This window comes from Pezoporus occidentalis, unplaced genomic scaffold (assembly GCF_034315485.1).
Source record: "Pezoporus occidentalis ecotype Australia unplaced genomic scaffold, CSIRO_AGI_Poc_V1 ctg9, whole genome shotgun sequence".
In the NCBI taxonomy this organism is placed as follows: Eukaryota; Metazoa; Chordata; class Aves; order Psittaciformes; family Psittacidae; genus Pezoporus; species Pezoporus occidentalis.
Window position 1 is genome coordinate 7,627,169 of NW_026916262.1, and position 20,150 is coordinate 7,647,318.

The 20,150-nt window shown below is 39.1% G+C and overlaps 1 long non-coding RNA gene across 1 annotated transcript in view; it reads right to left on the reverse strand.

Annotated features, from left to right (window-relative positions):
* Positions 1 to 18,766, reverse strand: part of LOC134156791 (uncharacterized) — a 31,342-nt gene extending 12,576 nt beyond the window's left edge. The window contains exon 1 of the long non-coding RNA XR_009962065.1: positions 18,405 to 18,766. This is a non-coding gene — a long non-coding RNA (uncharacterized LOC134156791). The remainder of the gene's footprint in view (positions 1 to 18,404) is intronic.
* Between the last annotated feature and the right edge of the window lie 1,384 nt (positions 18,767 to 20,150).

The following is a 20,150-nucleotide window of genomic DNA, read 5'->3' on the forward strand; positions in this document are numbered from 1 at the left end:
AAGGTATGGGTGTGGGCAGGTGGAGATTTGGCTCACAGGTGAGGAGGAATCAAGGCCACTGGGAATACTGAAAGGTCTTTCCTGTAGCTGGGAGGGATGCATAGATGGTGGACTGGAGCTCTAGCCTGAGGGGCTGGGAGTCTTGAGGAAGGAAGCATTGGGAGTGATTGTGGGTAGCTCTGACCCCCGCATTCCTGTTTGCAATTGGAGATAGTCTTCTCACTCCCAGAACTGCTGTATCTCCAAGTACCCTGATTTTCCTTTAAAAAGTAATATAAATGATTAAAAAAATAGTTAAACAGATAGATACAGGTACAAAGAATAGTCAGGATTATTAGAGTAAACAGTAAGAGGAAGTGCTAGATGAAAGTGAACCTCGTGAGATAGGTTTTGAGATACCCTTTAACAATCTGGAGTTAGAAAATCTCTTCTTTACTATGGGGAGTTGGCTGTAGTGCCAGTCACCATCTGCAGATAAGGTAATTGTATGACAAGTCTTGGGTGGTATAAACATTCTTAACAGTATCACAGCAGTAACTAGAAAAAAGAATGGGTTAAATTCCTCTGAAGAATGGATGTGAAATAGATTATTCAAATCAGGAGGGGGTAAACTCATCCTCTCTGTATTTGATTTCATCTGCAGCATCTGCTCCGGACAAGGTGTGACTACCTTCCCCTTGATTATGTTTCTTAGTAAGAGTAGCAAAATTTTTCTGAGTGATACTGCAGAGCTGGATAAGGAAGGATCTGGTTATGGGCCTGAGTTTTGGAGGTATTGAACAGTCATATATCACACTGACTTTAGCTGGAGCTGTGGGTATTCAAGGCTTCTGGTAGTGATAGGACCATGACTGCAGTGGCATTTTCCATTCAAGTAAAGACTCATCCTCCAAATCTATTACTTTCAGGTTGGAATATTTCCCAAAATTTTAATCAATTTTTATGGAATTACATTTTTATTAGTCATGCAATACATTTTTTAACATTGATTATTTTTCTCTAAAAAGCAATTAAGTGATGCGTGAAAAGCAGAGAAATAACAAAATTAAATTTAAAAAGTTTAACAAAAAATCATTTGAATTGTAATGATCACTCACATTGTAAATGAAAGCCAACTGACTCAGAAATCCCTTACCACAGCTTTTATAAAATTTTACTACTTGCTTTCTTCCTCCTCACATAGGAATGGTAATATTCTGCATTTTAAAGTACTACATGTATAAAGTTTGGTCTACCTTAGAAGCAGTTAATTTTCATTAAAATCTTCTGAGAATTCAAAATTTGCTGAAGATTACTTCAACTGAAGAAAAGCACAGCATGATAAATACGTTACTTATCTGAAAGTGGAGTTGCTCAGACAGATTTGATGTGAATTTTAGAAAAAGAAGACTTCACATTATGAAAAAAAATAGAGATTTTCCTCTGAGGTGCTGCTTTTTTTTTTTTTTTTTTTTTTTAAGGAATTTGAATTCCCTATCAAGAATTTTGATTTTCAGTGAAAAATAAACTTCTTGATACAAATACAGTAAAAAATATTTTTTGGACAAGGCCAACTATTTATACCTGTTTCTTTCAAATATATCTTCTTGTTAACAATTCAAAGGCTGCATACAGAATTTTTTTCTACTAGCAGGGAATGTAATGATCAGTAGTTTTCAAATTACTGTCTATAGACAGCAAGGAATTTACTAAGCCTGTCCTGGTTGTCAGCAGAAAGGAACATTAATTAACAAGTTAGCCAGGGTTGGGACCAGTGATGGAAGAAGCAGCTCATAAGAAAGGCAATTATGCAAAGCGCACTGTGAGATGGAGTTTCTCAAATTAGCTAAACCTCTGGGAAATGAAATAGTGATGGCAATTCATGAAGTTCCCTGTTTTGGCTGTTCTTTTCACATTTATAGCACCTGGGAGCTCTTCTCCTAGACCCAGGGCCCTTGATGTGTTAGCTGCTGTACAAGCTTGGAAGAGATGCCCTCTCTCCAAACGAGCTTGCTGTGTGATAAAGAAGCCTGGTGCAGAAGAGCTTATTAGCTCAGGTTCAGCACCATACAGTTATGATAAAGATTTCTAGCTTAAATTTTCAGAGAAACAGATTTAGGTTTACTTAATCCTGACATGTCCCAGGTATAAGAAAACAGATGAATAGAAGACAGCCCAGAGACTACAAGAAAGCAATGAGACGATTCTGGTCACTTTGATAGACAGTTATCTCAGCATGCAGACAGCCTAAATACTTTCAGATTTTATTACTTGTGCTGTGAGTACAGGTTTTGCATAGGTTAACCCCAATTACTAAATAGCAGTACCAAAACATCAAACCAGGCTTTTTCCTAACGTTGTTCCTATATAAGGTTTTGGCAGTGTTTATTTCTCTTTCACATAATGTGCCTAGATTTAATGACTAGTAAATAAAGAAGTAAATATGTTATTTCACTGATTCATAGTTTGGTTGTTTTCATTTTTCCTTTAGCAGATTATAAACCAAATGTAACATGAATGAAGGTAGGTACAAGAATAAGTATTACTGAAGAGTAGAGGGCAATTTAGCAGAGATAAGCCTTACAGCTCATATATCTTTGCTATCATTAAGAATGCATGAACAATAGCTAGGAGCCAGTAGGAGTAGAAATATTCTCACTGTTTATGTAAACAATTTTTAAAATACCTGTTGGCAGTCTTCACATGCAGCAGAAGGTCAGTTGCTCACGTATTTTGTTTAACAGCAATCTTTACACAAACAGCATCTTCTATGCTAACTGCAGTGCTCTGAAAGCTATAGATATGCAGTGCAGAACCCTGTAAAAGTATAAAACAGACTGAAAGCCAATACAGCTCTGCATGGCATGATATCTTATTAAAAAGAGGGTACTTATTTACTGTCCTGCCAAGAAAAGTAATAGGTTTGTTCTTTTCTTTATACATACTGCTTTTTTTGCCATTAGAGTTATGCATGAAGATAAGGCCTGAAACTATCATTTCAGTCAATGGAAATTTCTTTATTGGCTTAAGAGAATACAGTATGTTCCTTAGCACTATAGCAGAATAGTGTTGTAATTTTATGTGGGCTAGCTACTTGCAGCCAATTTTACGGTCAGTCCTACTACATCTGTTTATGAAAAATCTGAATTGGTATTTACTGAAGTTTTCTGTAGTTCTTGGCTCATGAGTTAACAAAAACCAGCACTTCTCTTAACCTTTGAGGTACAGAATGGGCTGGATTCTTTTCTTTAACTATGCTCAGAGAGTTCTGTCTCCTGTTATTTGTTGATACGCTTGACTAAGCTGCAGGTCAGTTACACCAGCTGAAGTGAATGGCATGTCTCCCTGTAACTTCTGTGATTCTGGTAAGAGAAAAAAAGCAGAAACTAGAGAACTGAAGCGGAATGGAATTTTGTGCAGTATAATTTTATAGGCTATAAATTCATGTCTCAGTTATATAATTCAAGTGCCTAAAGCACTTAAGGGAAGAGCTGTCTTTGTCAGAAGCTTGCGTCTGCATTCCTCCTGATCAGTGTGCTGCTGCCTGATGTTGTTGCAAAAGGAATAGGTTGTTTTTAGTTCTCAAGAAATGTTATTCAGTTGAGTCTGAACAAAGCTAATTCCCACACAATGCCAGTGAACAGTGATGGTTCCCAGACAGATGATATTCTGCTTATCTTGAAGTTAAAAACACTTGGTTTTTATTTATTTATTTATTTATTTTTAGGTAAGTTTCTGAATCTTATTTGGCAAACCCAGTAAAATGTAGGGCACAGTGCTTCATAGCTCACCTTGTATCACAGATTACTCACAATTCTAATGTATATTAAAAATGAAGATTAAAACCAACTTGTGGAAAAGTAAAGGGTGGAACATCTCATAAATGTTTTAATAATAATCCTTTTCCTAAAGTGCAAGAACATTTCAGCATGAAGCAGATATATGACAGCACTGTAAGTCCCCCCCGATTAGCAGAGAGATTTAATGTTAGCATAACCTACTTTCTAGGAAGTCCAAGAATTCAAAATGTGCCTAAAAATACATTTGTATTTCCTTATTCTTTTTTTTATAAAGAGATTCATGGTTGGCTATGCACATTTGGCCATGTTTCTTTTAATGATACAAAGTTATCTTGAAAGTAGTTGTTTTCTCTCCCTTCCAGTCTAAAAATAAAGTCACTGAATCTGCAGCAATTAGAGAAACAATGTGAGAACAGAAGGGGGAAAGAGATCAAACATGGAAAAAATACATCATTAAAAATGTATTACTAAGCAAGAAGCTGAGTAAATGGTATGTGAAATGGATTAATGAATGTGTTCAAAATCAGTAATCACAAAACATTGAGAAGATCTCAGCTTATTAGTGGCTAAGAAATATACATATAAGAGAGTCCAAGTAATGATGAAATTTGTTTTTACTGGCAGGTTCATTAATGGCGCCAGATGGGCAGTGAGTTCCGGTGAGGCAACTGTAGTTCTCAAATCAGTTCTGAGTTTGTTTGCTTGCTTGCTTGCTTGCTTGTTTGCTTGTTTTTAATGAGTGAGCAGGTGCACCCGTACCATGAAAGGTAACCCTTTAACACAGTCGCCTTCCATTGTTCAAAAACATATAGCTCAATATGGTGAGCAGACACGAGTGCTTGTGTTTGGGTGTTGGCTATCACACTCAAGAATACAGCATTTTTATACTCTTTCTTGAATCCCATCTGTATTTCAAGCTGGAATTACTCCTAAGTAACTCAAGGCTATGGCTTGAACAAGCAAAGTTCCATATTTTAAATGACCATGTACAAATTATAGCCAAGTAACATTCCAGCTCTGTAGGTGACACGCAGCACAATTGTACTCTTGGAAAGAGCACCAAGAGGCTTGCTTTGTGCATCTGCCTGCTCTGAGGCACTCCTGACAGGGATTTGTTTCACCTGCTCTGGGAAACCTTGGCCAGGGGATAAACCATAACCTTCCCTGGTGATCTCTTTCAGTGATCTCTGCCTATGGAAAGTATTTTCTTATTTGTAATCCAAATCTTCTCTGTCATGTTTCACACCCGTTGCTACTTCTCCTCTTTGGAGTATGTACAGAGAAAAGAGTATTCTGCTGCTCTGAGCAGCTGCCTGTTATATTCTGGAAGATTAGTATGTCTGCCTCAGACTTCCTTAACCATTGCATCTTTCCTCATGATATTTGGACCTGTGATTGTGCTCCTTGGTCTCTTCTGAACTCTACCACAATTTGCCCTCTAATCTAACAGTAAGCTTAGAAGCTAACAAGCTCATGGCAATTTCACTGTACAGACTTGGATAATCTACTTGCAAATGCCTACTGATGATGACAATGTGTCAGTGTGTCAGTTTACAGTTGATAGTAATATAAATGCATTTTTGGGTGGCCTGTAAAAGCTAAGTGCCCTAAAATATTAATTAAACATTTATCCATTAATTAAATGGATAAAATCAGGTTTGCTGATGGAAAACAAAAAGCCGACAGCAAGGAGCTGGGAAGAAATTTCACAGTGCTGGATGAGAGCATGGTGAAATAAGACTAGAAAGTCAATGCTGACAGACACAAGGTGTTGTATATAAGAGACAAACCACCCTCATTTTACAGGCACAGTGATGATCTCCGAACTAGCTGTCACCACTTTGGAAAAAGATCTTGGAGATCTAAAGTGTCTGCAAAAACTCCAGCTCAATGTTTGCTCTACTGGGTGGTGGTGTTGAATTGTGAAAGGGCACTAGGGGTCAAGCATGGTTCATGAAGTTTTTTTTTGAGTGATGTTAGTGTTGAGCGGAGCCAAAGTGAAAAAGATTATTAAGTTTGAATCATAAACATAAACCATGAGGTAAAATGAATCTTGCTATGCTACTGTTTCATTCTCTGATGGTAGACATGTTTTAGCAGTGGAAGAGCTGTATCTTGTGCTTGGCCTGTGCTGAAATACATCTGTGACTTCTGTGAAAATTTCAGGCGGGTTGTGCAAAGATGAAATCCTCAAAATAGGATGTGTCAAACTGAGCCTGGTTGTTTTGCTGTGTAGATTACTTGTAAGAAATCCTTTGTAATTCCTAAAGCTAACTTGGAAAACAAAAATACACCTACCTTTACTCTTTTTCTTTGCTAGGACATAATGCTGGGACTGTCCTTTTATTCTGTTCCAACACATGAAGTAACCAATAGCATGCCCTGAGTAATTTTATAACCATTTCTGCCTGTGTCTACAATAATGATTTTTTTTTAGTACACTTCTGTCGTTTTGATGTCTGCTTCAACATCTCAAAAATGACACACTAGCTGTTTGGCTTTAAAAATAATATTTTAAAATCCATGCTATCTTAAGCAATGACTGCCTGTAAAGAAGTGTGGATGCCTCTTGAAGGATGGTACAATGGTACAGGGATACCACATGCTCCAGTCTCCAACACTGTACTCCATATAAAATCAGAAAACATTTCTCTCCAGCAGCATGTTGAAGGCAATTAAATGTCTGTGATCTTAAATGCAGTTTATGCAGTTTTTCAAATCACTTACAAACCAGGAAGTTAATGTAATCACTACTTGAGTGTGCTTATTCATAAGAAAACCTGCAGAATCTCCATGCCTTTCAACAAATCAGTAGCGAGTTCTACTTTAGAAAATGGATTTTAGATATGAGCACTTGCTAAAAAAGTGATAAGGGAACAAAGTATAACAAGAAAAGTCTTTCTCTAGTAAGTAAGTGCCTCAATGGAGCTTGAGATGTAGAATCATAGAATCGTAGAATAGTTAGGGTTGGAAAGGACCTTAAGATCATCCAGGTCCAACCCCCCTGCCATGGGCAGGGACACCTCACACTAAACCATCTCACCCACGGCCTCATCCAACCTGGTCTTGAACACTGCCAGGGACAGAGCACTCACAACCTCCCTGGGCAACCCATTCCAGTGCCTCACCACCCTAACAGGAAAGAACTTCCTCCTTATATCCAATCTAAACGTTCCCTGTTTAAGTTTTAACCCGTTACCCCATGTCCTGTCACTACAGTCCCTAATGAAGAGTCCCTCCCCAGCATCCCTATAGGTCCCTTCAGATACTGGAAGGCTGCTATGAGGTCTCCATGCAGCCTTCTCTTCTCCAGGCTGAACAGCCCCAGCTTTCTCAGCCTATCTTCATACAGGAGGTGCTCCAGTCCCCTGATCATCCTCGTGGCCCTTCTCGGGACTTGTTCCAACAGTTCCATGTCCTGTTTATGTTGGACATGGGGACACTAGAACTGCACACAGGACTCCAAGTGAGGTCTCACGAGAGCAGAGTAGAGGGGCAGGATCACCTCCTTTGACCTGCTGGTCACGCTCCTTTAGATGCAGCCCAGGATACGGTTGGCTTTCTGGGCTGCAAGCACACACTGAAGCCAGCTCATGTTCAGTTTCTCATCAACCAACACCCCCAAGTCCTTCTCCGCAGGGCTGCTCTGAATCTCTTCTCTGCCCAACCTGTAGCTGTGCCTGGGATTGCTCCGACCCAGGTGTAGGACCTTGCACTTCTCATGGTTAAACTTCATGAGGTTGGCATCAGCCCACCTCACAAGGGTGTGAAGGTCCCTCTGGATGGCATTCCTTCCCTCCAGGGTATCAACCGAACCACACAGCTTGGTGTCATCGGCAAACTTGCTGAGGGCGCACTCAATCCCACTGTCCATGTCAGAGACGAAGATGTTGAACAAGACCGGTCCCAACACTGATCCCTGAGGGACACCACTCGTTACTGGTCTCCAGCTGGACATTGAGCCATTTGTGTGCAGCCATCCAGCCAGTTCTTTATCCACGGAGTGGTCCATCCATCAAATTGATGTCTCTCCAATTTAGAGACAAGGATGTCGTGTGGGACAGTGTTGAACGCTTTGCACAAGTCCAGGTAGATGACATCAACTGCTCTACCCCTGTCCATTAGTTCCATAGCCCCATCATAGAAGGCCACCAAATTGGTCAGGCAGGATTTCCCCTCAGTGAAGCCAAGCTGGCTGTCACCAAGCACCTTGTTGTTTTTCATGTGCCTTAGCATGCCTTGCAGGAGAATCTGCTCCAAGGTTTTGCCAGGCACAGAGGTGAGACTGACTGGTTTGCAGAAGCTCTCAAAGAGATCAGGTTTTAATTTTGTAAAAAAGGGGATATTTGGGGGCTAGTTTGTGTTTATCAGATACACTAAAGTTAATATAATCTGTGTTCAGTTCTTGTAAATGCTGCAAAGTAGCAGTGGATCATCACTATGGATTTTCATGTTCAATCTAAAAAGATGTCTGTCTTAGGAGTTATTTTGCAAACTCTTCTTGCATTTCTAGAGATGTTAAAATGGTTTAGATACTATAATGGGAAGGATAGAAATTCTAAATTCTTTTAAATTCATGTAAATCTACTTCTGATATTATTTGTTTGAGCAATAGGAAAACAGGTATTTCTACAGAAAATGTCAATCTTTCCACATACATTCTAGTTAATATCGGGCAGAGTGAAAATGTCAAGGTCGCATGTGCTTTTTTTAAGTGTGCTGGTCCAGACACTCATCAAACTAAGCTTGCTGTGTACGGTAAATTTAGCTGAAAACTCTTGGTATAAATTAGACAGATCCTAAGATAGACCTCCCATTTTGGTAAACATTGCTTATCTCTCATGATACATGTTGCAGGGTGTTTGTATTTGCTTTGATGTTCAGTGATGGAAAACTCTTGAACTGTTTAATGGGTTGAAAAAACCTTTTCTAGACAGTCTGCCAGTACCTATACGTACAAATAGATGTGACAAGCACAAAAGGAAAAGATCCAGCTCACTCTGGAAGTAGAGAAAGTCTGGAGTTGAATCTGGATATGAATGTTGAAACTTGTGTAAGTAATAAATGGTGTTACAAGAGGTCTATTCATGCAGAAAAAAAAAAGAAGATATGTGAGTATCTTTAGGATTCACATTTTGGCACCATTTTTTTGTAAAAATCAGAACACTGAGACTGAGTTAAACTAACAGTAAAAACTGCAAATCATCAAAATTCAGCAAGCAGAGATAACTGCAAAAAAATCCTTCTCTTCCTTCAGTTGCATGTGAGTAGGGTAAATAACTGCTGTGAGCTGAAAATCCGCAGGACAGACATTTCTGTAAAGTAGCTCAAAAGTAAAACAAAGTAAATCCAATAACAATGCAGGATCTGCTCTCTAGTAAATGGACAAAAAACTTTAAAAGAAATATTTCTAACATATCTAAGTATTCATTTTAGAAATGTTGACTTTTCAATTAAGAAAGGAAAGTCTTTCTGACAACTTACAGCTGTTAGAACTTTTTTTTATTATTGAGTACTGATTCACTGATTAAGTATAATGTGGGAATTACTGAGAGTTTAAAAGATGCCAGCAGTTTCCAGTTTACGTGAATATCTATATTGAAAGCATGATCAGTTTTCAGCAAATACCTATATTGTTTTTAGGGGAAAAATATTGGACTGGAATAATGCTCAGTTAACTTCAGTTAACTTCCTGTAATTGTAATGAATTTTCATGAACAATAAAAATACAGTTTGCAGTCACATCATGCATCTATTTTAGTACTCTTTAGCATGTCTCATATGGCACTCTGGCTTTCACACATCCATCTTACATAAGTATACTCTAACCTGTTGCTCTCCCTCTGCTGGCTATCTCTGTCCTGAAACCATGCTGGTACTTACAGAGGTCTGGGAACAGGGTTTGTCTGGGACTGAGAAAGCACAGAGTACTTTGGTCTGCCTCATCCATCTGTCATTTGGTTTTCTCCCATTCACAGTGCCCACGTGGCGAGTAGTCAGAAGGGTGGGTGAAGCAAATCTCCTTGGCTGGAATATAGGTTCATCTTCTCCACAAATGCTGTATTCAACAATCCCTGACAAGCTGTCCTCTTCATAGTGCAGGTCCCAGTCTGAAGTCCTTGGTAAAGCCCTGGATCTTTTCTCTAAGGGATGTCTGCAGCTGGAACTGGAGTAACAAACTTCCCTTTCCTGCTGGGAGATCATGTCCTTTTTCTTTCTGCTTTTGGCTGCACCATCCTCTTCTTGCTTGCCTTGCCAGTGTGTACATTATTCAATATAATAGTTCAAGTCTATTTCACGCCACTTGTATTTGAACCATATAAAGCCATGAAGGTACTTTTAGCACTGTTTCAAGTTACTCAGAAAATGTCTTATTGGTTTTCAGGACTTTTAGTATGAAGATCTCTTTTAAATGAAGAGAAAATAGTGAAAGATTAGTTTATACTTCAGGTATTCCATCATTTTCTGAAGGTATGCACTGAGAAACCATTTCACCTGTGTGGAAATGCTTTAGCAAGAATATGATACTACCACATAATTTTTCAGACCCTACAACCTGTGCAGGCTGAGAGGCTGGTATAAAAAATATTTCAAATTGTTTTCAGATAAAAATGTTGTCTGAGAACATTCACATGCTTAAGATAAGCTTCACACTTAAGATTCACACTTAAGATAAGCTTTGCTGTTTGCTTGTCTTTTACAGTTGTCATGGATAAGGTGTATTGATTTTTCTGAATTTTTTACTGGTAATCTGATAATTTTGATATTAACATTCAGTATTTGCATTTTTTTTCTGAACAGGGACAATAGTCTTAGGTGCCTTTTCTGGTATATCTTTTCAAAATGTTGTACAAATATATCCAGGAGAGCTGAACAGTTTCTCATCCCTACTCAGAGTCCAGTTTTCCTGATACACATAATCTTCCTGGTCTTTTCCTCTACAGGTTTTACTTCCTTATTTTTTTGGCTGGGGCTGCAAATGTAGTTTCCCACTTCATTTTGCTCTTTCACTCTGAGAAGACCTCAGATCTAGCCTTACAATTACATTACAACCTGTTGGGTTTGTTCTATAACTGAGTTGCATGAAAAATTGAATAGGGAAAAGCTATTCAGTCTTTGTAATACGATCGTCAGAGACATTAGATGAAATTAGCAAATAGATATGGAAGAACAAAAGGAAGGGTTTTTTCATTAATCCCTTTTTTCCTATATGTGGATGAGGAAAGCTCAGGTGTATTAAGAGGCAGAGACCAACTCATGCAAAATGTAATTTACCAGGTGCTATTAAATACAAAGTTACCTGTTGTGATTCCTTCACTCACAGAGCACTGGAAGAAGGGGGAGCACCATAGTGGTGCATTATGTGTCTCATATTCTTGGCCTCTGATATATGGCACATTGTGAGAGTAGAGTATACTGAAACAGGTATTCCTAGGCTCTTATGCTACAGAATCATCTTGTTTTTGTTCTTACAGGAAAGATTATTGCTGTTGTCTCCAGAGAAAAAAAGAGGAAACAAGTCAGACTTGGATGAGTTGAGGTATTAATGATGCAATGCTAGGTGCTCCAAGTATTTTGGCATGTGAGAATCTTTAGTTTGAGATTGCAAAACATAGGAAGTAATGAGACAGTGCTTAGTATTGCTTACTTCTTCAGATGCCTACGGCCCTGAAAGCATACCAGAATCAGAGAGTGACGTTAATGGGAATTAGTTCTTTCAAGACTGACTTGTAGACCTCTGGTATGAGAGTTAATAAAAAACCAAAAGAAATAAATATCAAGCTGTCAATGGATTATATTAAACTGGAAAAACATGAATGGTGTCATGACCATTCCTAGTTATGTAATTTCTTCTGCCTTTGCAGATGGAGTCTGTGAAAGCCTATAGAGTCCAGCCGTTCTGCAGCTCTTAGTCTATCAGAATTCAGCTCCCATGGTAGAAGTCTATGCCCCGAAGTTAACTAATGCCATTCATACGTGACTGTTGGCCTGGACATGTGCCTGACCATGTGAAGATTTGGGTCATTTCATTACAATGAAACATATGACTAGTAGGAATGGCAAAAAAAAAAACCACCCCAAAATAGCAAAACCAAACAAAACCAAACCAAAAACCCCTGCAATGTTTAGCAACTTTTTTAGGTTTCTGACTTAGGTTTGTGTGTTTAGATGCTTTTGACATTTTAGCAAGTGAACTGTAAGCCATTAAGAAGTAATATATACTGGTTTTCACTATACTGTTTGTAGTTACCTTGTGTTCTGGGGCTTAACATAGTTCTGTGAAACTGAAGAGAATAATCAGGATTTTATCTGACTGACAGAGTTTTGGCTCTTTGAGAAACAATTAAATGCTGAACTTGACACGTAAAAGCAAGATATTTGCATAACCATAAACAAAAATCACTTCTAGCTAAGAAGGTTTTAGAAGTGAGAGGGGTCAAGAAGTTAACTTGGTGTCCAAGGTGATTCTCTCTGGCCAGAAAAAGAACAACCACTACTGATATGCATGAGATTCTGTAATTCTAAGTGACAACAAAATGTAGTTTCAAAAGCTTAAACTCGAAAACATAGAGCTCAGAATCTATTAAAACAATTATCACAAGAGAACAAAACCCAGATGAACCATACTTCATTTAAAGTGAAGGTATAAATAGTTCTCTGGGGCAGATAATATCTGTTTATTATTACACTGTGAATTTGGGATCACAGCTCTTTAACGCTATATTTTGCTTCTTGGTTTTGGTCTGTGCTACAACCAGTGACTGTTTCTTTTCAGATTCATGATATTCACAGACATTTTTTTCTTACTTATCCATGTGTGAAAATACCAGTCTATGGCTGTTTTCTCCCAAAGCAACTAGAACCAGTATTCTTACCTTAATGATTAAGTATTGTTCTATTTTTGTGTTCTTGTCCCCTGCTTCAGACAAGAAATCAGTTTTGATGTTGATGGGATGGAGCTTAACTAACAGCTTCTAATATTCATTCTGAATATATGGGGCTGAACAGGTAGTTTTCCAAAAATTTTAATTTTTTATGTGTGAAACTCCCATTAATAATGAAACATCTGTTCTCTTAAAGGAAACCATTTTCACACACATTGTGATCAATTTGTAGTACTGGTGTAAATGCTCTGTTTGGTTCAAGTGCCTTAATTACACTTTGCAAATCTGATGTTTTTCTTTATGTAAATTATTTAATCTGCAGAAATCTGTTGGTTTAGATGTGGAATAATCAGTGTCTCTAAACCAAAGTAAGCACCTCTGGTTTTGGCACAAAATGCTAGTAATAGATTCCACTTATTCCCTGCTACAGTTATAAATGGTAAACTGCAGGCCTTTTAAGAAATTCCCCTGTGGTGCAGCTAGCAGGAGATTGCTCAATTGTATAATAATCAGATCTGACCAGATGGTGATGAGGCTGGGTACTAAATGCTTTTTAAGTTCTCCTGCTAGGTTTTCTCATTTAAAAGTGGAGAAATCCCACTTTAAGGACTACATGATTTCAAAGACTCCTTGCTATGAGGCATACAGAAGTGCCTATTCTGTCATATGCAACAACACTTCACATTTTCAGGCAATGTAGGGAAGGATCACGACTTATTTAAAATGTCAGTGTGCTGTTGTTCATGAAGAGTACCAGCCTGATAGCTCTGAAGAATAAAAGTTAGTTAGGGAACACATGAAGATTAGATATGGGGAGTAGATGGTAAGTACTCTATTTATCAATGCTTCATCTTTGTCCAGCTGCAGTGTCACAATTTGGGAGCAAAATCTCATAGCTAAAGGGTGTACACTTCAGGTTGGGCTCTGCTTACCAATGGAAGGCCTACACTGAGGTGTTCCATGGAGGTACAGCGGTAGAGAGACATGGGTGAGCCAGGTATCTCTGCTCCTGCTGTAGTCAATGGAGGTGAAATCAGTACAGTCAATGAAGATCAGAGAGTTCTTAATCTCATGAAAGATGAGAGAGCTACGTAAGCAGGCACCTCCACTGACTGTATTGACTAGGTCTCCATCAGCAATGATGGGAGTTTAAATACCTAATGCACATTACAAATAGCTTCTTTGGTCACCTGCATGTGGGTTGTTAATCACTGAACTGCATCTCATTCCTTATTCCTTTTCAGTTCATGCAGGGATATTTCTGATAGTTTTGGGAGCTGTGCAGATCTTATACAAAAGCTTCTTGCAATCCAGGGCTGGCTCTGAACAGAGTCAAAAAATTGTCATCTTAGCTTGTTGAGTTGTCTGGTTCTGTTTACCATACTCAGATTCTTTGGGTTTAGGCTTGATATGATTTGTTTTTTCCAGTATTAATCAGCTAACAGAAATGCTACTTTGAAGAAAGCTTCGGCACAGCTCCTTCTACCAAGTCTGATTTACATGCAGTAGCAGAAACCTTGTTAGCCTTTTTAGATCTATCTATAGAGTTGAAGGCTTTTAAAATCAATAAAGAAACCTTCTTGCCTTAAGTTAGCAGTAGGTTGCCTTTACCCAGAACACAAAGGTTATCTCTGAAGCATTTTTAAATTGTTTGGCTACTTCAGGCATTTTCAGTGAAGCAATCCAATCTGCACAGAAGAAGCAAAGGTAACAGAACAAGTAAACAATTAGCTTGTGTGGAAATCTATTCTATTCAGGGAGCTGGGTAAAATGGGATTTCTCACAACGAAATAACTAGGAAATCTGTATGTACAACATCCATTCCAATATATGAATAAAAGTGTGAGGTTTGGGTGGTATTATACCTTGTGCATCACACATGTAGTGTACTTCACAAAGATTTCACAGCACAGATTACTTTCAGTTTATTGCTTTGTTTATTTGTTCTCTTCAGTGTCTAACACTTAAGGTCTGAATTATTAAGAACTGGAGTGTGAGGTCTGGCATTGGTGGCTTGATTTCGAGGATTATTGAGTCTCCTTTAAGTTGATGGACATATGGGTACTCCCAGTCTGAAAAACACCCCTTTCCAGAAAGAGAAGTTACTGTGATCACCTAGAACACAAAATTTTGCCCCCGGTCTTTATGTACCTCAACTTTATTTTATTTTATTATTTTCCTTTATTTATTTTCCAAAAAAATTACACTTTCATAGATGGCCTTGCTATTTCAGGTGATTTTGTAACCTGACACAGGATGCTATATTTTAAGCTTGTATCTTATATGGGCAATAACTAATATCCCAAAGGAGATTTTGCTTCTTAATTTAGCAACTCAGATTTGACACTAGACTTTTCATTTTATTTTATTTAAAGTGAAGAAGCTCATACCCTGTTCTTGCAAAGAATATTATTTCTTGTGATTCTAATATACTTTGTTTAGTGAAAAAGATCTTTCCCCCTGTCTAGTGATGACAGGCTGAAACCTGAAGTGCAATGAATCTATTCTGTGCCAGTTCTGTGTCTCCTGGTGGTACCACTGCTGTGATGCAGTCTCCAGACACTCTGTCTGCTGTCACTGCATGTCTTCCATTCCTCCTTTCCTTTTTTAGATTTTATTTAATACTGTTGACCTATATGTACATCACACATTTTGCTGCCTCCATGCATTCCTTCACTGTGTTTGAGTTAAACATTTTCTCTTAAGCCAAGAAAAAATTCTCTCTAATTCTCTGAGCTCCTTTTAAAAAAATTATTCTGCTATTCCCTAGACTAAACCAAAGGCTCATGTTTAAACAGAGGAATACATTCTTGTTACTTAAGTTGCTTACATGTGAAAGCTCTAGTACCTGCTAGATCCTATTGCTCAGGATCTATTCAGCACAATATGTAGTAAGAGTTACTACTAGCAAAGGCTAGCTATTGTTCTAACATTAGGGTTTTGTTTTCTTTTTAAAACATCTTTCTGCAGTAAGAGGTCTGAGGAAACAAAAAAAATGAAGTGCTCAAAAAAAGGTAAAAGTACTTTGAAGCTGCAAAGCTTCATCTAAGATTGGGACTCACCTACACAGTAACTCTGCACATCCTATCGTAACTGCTGACACAACAACCTAATTATTAAATTTTCAAAGGTGGTGTAAAACTTTACTCATATAAGAAACTTCTGTCAGTGTGATACTGTCCTGGGTTCAGCAGTAGCAGTCATTTTTCCCCTTCTTGGTAGCTGGTGTAGTGCAGTGTTTTGACTTTCAGCTTGGGAACAGAGCTGATAGTGATGTTTTGGTTTGGCCAAGGACTTTGTGAGCCTCATGCTCTGCCAGGGAGGAGGGGAAGCCAGGAGGAAGCAGAGACAGGACACCTGACCCAAACTGACCATTCCATACCACAGCACGTCATCCCAGGATGTAACTGGGAGTTAGCCAGAAGGGCTGAGAGACTGCGGGATTGGAGGAGGTATCGGGCAGAGCTTGGTCGGGCTGGGGGGGCGAGTTATCGGTCGGCTGGTGGTGAGATGATGTATTCTCTTCCCTTGTTATTTCCTTTATCATTATTATTATTGGTGGTAGCAGTAGTGGTTTGTGTTATACCTTAGTTACTAAACTGTTCTTATCTCAACCCGTGGGAGTTGCATTCTTTTAGATTTTCCACTCCGTCCCTCCGAGAGCAGGGGGAGGGCAAGAAAAGGGGGGGAAGTGAGCGAACGAATTACCTGACTGCGTTTAAACCACGACAGATACCAACAAGGCCACTGGCCCTTTCGGTTTGTGCTCCTCTTAAGAGTATTGGCAGAGGAGAGAAGCGGTAGCTGCTGGACAGCACAGCTGAGTTATCGCTTTTGGCAGGTGAATTGTTAATTTCCCAATCAGCGTGTCTTGTCTGACAGCTGCCACCCTGCCCCAGAGGAGGAGAAGGTGGCCTGGCTGGGCAGCATGTGCTGCCAAGGCTCCTGGCACCCCTCCAGACGTGGGCAAATGGGTGTCTGGGCTGCCCACAGATGCATGAGCCTGGAGCTGTGGCTTGGCTTGCACAGGGGTTTAACCTCCTCCTGCTGGCAGGAAATTCAGCAAGAAATGCCTTCAGCTCCCAGGCAAAGGATGCCACAGTCTTGCAAGCTGCCCTAGAGCAATTTGCAGCATGTCATGGGGAGGACAGGGCAGTGCTTAGATGCAGCTTTGCCTGTGCGCTATTTTTGCCCTTTTTTGTCTAGAGAAGTAGCTGACTGCTATAAGTGTAAGGGAAGGAAACCAGTGCTGTGCTTGTGTCCTCCTTGCAGGAGTGTATGCGGGAAAGACACTTTACAGTCTACGGTGCAATAAACCCATGCAGGGAGAGGCTTACATAGTACTCTGGGAATGAAGGTTCATCCCCCACACCCTTCATTTCCTTTTGGGAATTAGATACACCACAACAGGACACGTGTAGCCTCTGTTTTCTTGTCTCCCTGCCTTGTTGTGATTCTACAAGCTCTGATGTGATTTTTGTGAGATTAGAGATTTTTTTCTTGCGGCATGAATTTAGTTTATGATTTGCCATAGCTGTGGCAGTCAGGCTCTGGCCCTTGTTAACAGCAGAGCCTTCAATATCCCGCAACTTACTTATCACAGATGTTTTACTTAAGAATAATTCCTTCCCCTTCAGAGTTATCACTCCTGTGTATTTCTTACATTCAGAGCTGACCCTACCACAGACACAATTCCTTAATGCCAAAATTCTACTCTGGCAGTCTTTATTTCGCCATTTTTCCATGATGTGGTGGGTTTTTTTTTGTTTTGTTTGTTTTATTGGTTGGTTGCAGGTTTTTTTACACAGTATTTTTCAAAAAGCTGAATGTCTGCTCTCCCTCTTTTTTTCTTTCCCCCATAATCTCATTTATGTACTTTTATATTTCATATGTTGAAAAAACTGCACCAGTTGGTACATCTTCTGAAAAGATATGCACTGATTAGAGGACTTGCTGATCTACCAGCCATTGAATAATTATATCCTCAGGTGGGTAAATTGCACCAGACTAAAGTGCTTTTTAAAGTGATATTCAGATGAGTTTCTGAATATTTTTATGTTTGTTTGTATACGTATTTGGTGTGAAAGATTGGTGGCTAAGGCTTTAAGTTAAAGCAAAACCAGTATTCCAGGGGACAAAGAAGTTACCAAAATGAGAAAAGCTTTTACTGCCAGAAAGAAGAAACAAATAAGATGAAGATGTGTACAGTCCTGAAAGTGTGCCTGATGGAAAGAAGCAGCTGTACTAACCCTATATATCATCCAGCTCTGCAATACAAAAAGAGCACTTTGAAAAATTAAAAACTAGCTTTAATTAAGCTATTGAAGTATGAAAATCTACTTAAGGGCTTATTGTCAGCTAAGAAACAGAAGACGTGCTGATGGGTTTCAGGTGAATGAGGATGCTGTGGTAGTCTTCAATGTAACATGTAGTTTTGCTAAAAATTAAAATGAGCAAATCTGAAGAGGTTAATTAGAGCATTCAGCAGCAGACAATGCCTAGTGGAAGCTACTATTTCAGCGGAAGGAAAAGTGGTGAACCAGGCAGGGCAAGACAACTTAGGTTTACTACTCAAGAGCGCGGTAGCCATTTTTGCAGGAAAGAAAAGGAATTAACTGGCCTTAGCAGTTGCCTCCCCAAGACACAGAACTGTAAAACTCATATTTTTGGTACAAGATACTGTGTTTTTCTATGCAAAGATGATGAATGCTTACCTATCTTGTTGGTGGTGTCCTTTTACCTTTTTAATATCATATGGTTTGTTAAGCCAGATAATTCATGTTAGATTAGTTTCTTGAGCATCAGAAAGTTTAACTGAGTTTTTACAGCATGGAAAACATGGATGTTTTCCAACATGGATAGGGTTTTTAATCAATACCTTATTAGCAAATCTTTCAAATTTAAACCTTGTTCTTGCCATTCAGTTACTGGCAGAGAAGTTGCAGGTATATTGATCCAATTTCTTTTTAACTTCATATTTTGGGATAAAACCATCTCTAGGCACACATAAGATTATTTTAAGTCTATGCCAAGGATTCTTTTGCAGGACCACAACAAATCTACTCCTAAAACAAGAGTGAAATGAAACAAAAGGGAATCCTGTTCCACTTATCTAAACCTTCAGATAATTGTCAGGACTCTGTCAAAGCAGTTCACAACCCCACCCTTGAGGAAGATTGGCTGGAAAGCTGCCCAGCAGGAAAGGACCTGTGGGTGCTGGTTGGCAGCCAACTGAATATTAGCCAGCAGTGGGCCTATGTGGCCAGGAAAGCTGATAGCATCCTGTCTTGTACCAGAAATACTGTGGTCAGCAGGGTCAAGGCAGTGATCATCCCCCTGTGCTCATCACTGCTGAAGCTGCACCTCAAATTCTGTGTTCAGTTCTGGGGCTTTCACTGCAAGATGGACATTGACGTGTTGGAGCAGGTACAGAGAGTAGCAACAAAGCTGGCAAAGGGCCTTGAGCACAAGACTTATAAGGAGTGGCTGGGAGAGCTGAAAAAATTTAGCTTGGAGTAAAGGAGGCCCAGGGGAGACCTTATCACTGCAAAAGTCCTGGTGTGTCTTTTGGTGTTGCATATAGGTGTTTCAGCCATAATATAATTATTTTTGTGGCATGATAATGACCTGAAGACTTCAAGCTTGTAGAATGTATGCTGAAGAGAGAAAAAGCCACTTGAAAGCAAAATGCAGATGTTGCAGCTGCTCACAAGGAGTCATGCTGCCCTCATTTTTTTAGTTCATTGGGAGATTCACCTTTCTCTGCTCAAATTCAAACTGTGTTAATGCCAGTACTCTCTGGACTTTCAGAGTATGTGAAAACAGAACTAAAGCACAAGTTAATCTGCAGAACTCTGAGGCCGATAAACATCTCACTATAATTTGAAAGGTGGTACATCTTAGTGGCTGCTAGAATTCAGTTTATGTGGCATTAGACTGTGCATTTTCCTTGGATTATGAAACGAAAAAGATATCTAAAATAAGTGCCTGTAATAGTATTTAGAAGCTTCAAGTTAGCTTAACAGCATTGCGGACCAGTGTCCTTGCATACTATAAATGTCTAATGGAAAAAAAAGATTGATATAGAGAAAGAAAATAGACTTTGTTTTTGAATTAAGATTGTGTATACATCATTGGAAGTTTCAAGGAATATCTTGTTTGTGTTTGTCTTGGTTAACAGAAGTAGAACATATACTGAAGATGCTAGATATTCACAATATAGAGAGACATCAGCTGATCCCAGACTGATGTAACAAAAGTGTGTATATTTCAAAGAAGGTTGCATAACAAAAAACTCTCTGTCCAAGGGTTGGAAATATCTGTATGAGGGACTGGAACAGCAACATTTCTGAACAGCCACCTGCAGCCACAGGAACATGCTGGCCACCCAGAGACTTTGACTTATCTTTGAAGAAGTCTGCAGGAATCAAAAGTTAAGACGCAGGATCTGATCAACTGCTGCAAAAGTTTTGACCTGTACAGATGT